Source organism: Sorghum bicolor, chromosome 1, assembly GCF_000003195.3.
Source record: "Sorghum bicolor cultivar BTx623 chromosome 1, Sorghum_bicolor_NCBIv3, whole genome shotgun sequence".
Taxonomy (NCBI): Eukaryota; Viridiplantae; Streptophyta; class Magnoliopsida; order Poales; family Poaceae; genus Sorghum; species Sorghum bicolor.
Window position 1 is genome coordinate 35,643,470 of NC_012870.2, and position 1,937 is coordinate 35,645,406.

A 1,937-nucleotide genomic window follows, 5' to 3' on the forward strand; every position below is an offset into this window, starting at 1 on the left:
CTAAAAATAAACCATAGATCCATCCTTAGCAATGGCACCAAAAATGTAGGGTGTTGCCATTCCGTAACTATCGCTACATCAGAGAGATAACCCAGGGCAACTCGAGGGCGCCGGCCTTAGCAGTGCAGCATGGTAACAATAATTAGGAATGCCGAGTTGGCCTTCCTAACCACCCTTACTTGCAATATGCAAAGTAGTGGCACTACGCTTAAAAGTGCACAAGGATTACAATCTTAAGTAACGGTACTTAGGTACGCCAATCGATAGTTCATGAATGAAGAAGTAATATAACTACAAGCGAACTGAACTATCATTGTAGCATTTCAACCCATGAGTAATCAAGGGGGTCGAATTTATAATTCCCATAGGAAAGCAAAGGGATCAAACATGGTGTAAACATGATTACTCATTGAATGCTTCGTAGACAAAGAGTAAACAGGAATAAACATGATATTCAAGATAGTGGACACACATTGGATCAACCTCAAGGATAAAATAGAAGAAAAATAATAAATAAAGAATAAAGAAATAAATCTACTAGAGCAGGCATGGGTCACATATAACTATGCATAGAACTATTAGCGGATCATCTAATTAGCAATAAATAGAGATAGAACTAAGCCTGAGATGAGGGGAGATCCCTGCAGCTGGATACCCAGCCGATAGAGACTTTACAGAACTCCTATCGAAATACCTGATCGTGGGGGAATGCAAAGGATGATAGAGCGGTCACTACCCTGCCACCTACCCCTCTACCCAAAAGATACCCGAACATCCACTGATTCCTGCATACCTGAACACCATGTTCACGTAATTGGAAACAACTCCTAACCCCCGCAGACCTCACACCTTCAGAGTGATAGGCTAGGCTAAGAGCAACCATTACAGCACAATGAACAATCATCCCATTCCTAATTCTAATCCTAATCATACTAATCTCATGAACAATGAAGAACAATGATGAACATATCAAGAACTAAGAACTTTTTCATATACTATGAACATGATAAGAACACAACCATACTCTAGTTCATATGCATAATCATATAAAGATGAATAGAACTTGCTCATGGAAGAAGATTGAATATTATTTATGCCAAGAAGATCCTTACTTCCAAGGAGACAAGCTCTCCTCGCTAGCTCTTGCCTTGCTCTACTACTAATCTAGACTAAAGATACAAGTGAGAGGTGTGAGGTAAATTGACTCCAAATGATGTGTGTGTTGAAAAGGAGAGAGTGCCTCTCTTTTTATAGTGGAACTAGGACGGTTCATCGCATCTAAATTTGGTAGTAGGTGAAACCGTCCTATGCATGGCGGCATGCAACCGCCTGAGAAAGATGGGCCCGGTTTGCCACCTCCACGGTGCGCCCGCACCTTGGGTGGGTCCCCCTGGACACCGCCTTCGCATGGTCGGTTTGGCTCTGGGCCTAGATCTCTCCCGTGGTTACGATCAGGCCCAGTTCTGCGTTGTTCGGGCCTTTCTCTATTTTCTTGGTTTGCGCATTTCTGAATACGTCTTTTGGTACTTTGCGCTTTCTTCGTGGTATGGCACATTTCCACTGGTTGCACTGTAATTCCTGCAAAATATAATCACTATGGTACAAGTGGAACTTGTTAGTAATAAAATGCATGTGTGTATATAATATGATTGCTTCTTCTCCTTTTGGATCAAGTTGTCAGTTTATGATTGGTCTAGAATGACTGCCAACAACTGGTATTCTCTAAAACAAAGGAAGAACATGGTGAACATCTGATATTGGTCTTACAGAAGCTTAGGGAGCATAAGTTGTATGCTAAGCATAGTAAATGTGAGTTTTGGTTGGAAGAAGATTCTTTTCTTGGTCATGTTGTTTCTAATTGTGGAATTGCAGTGGATCCTAGTAAGATGAAAGATGTGCTGAATTGGAAGCCACCAACAGATGTAAGTGAGATTCGT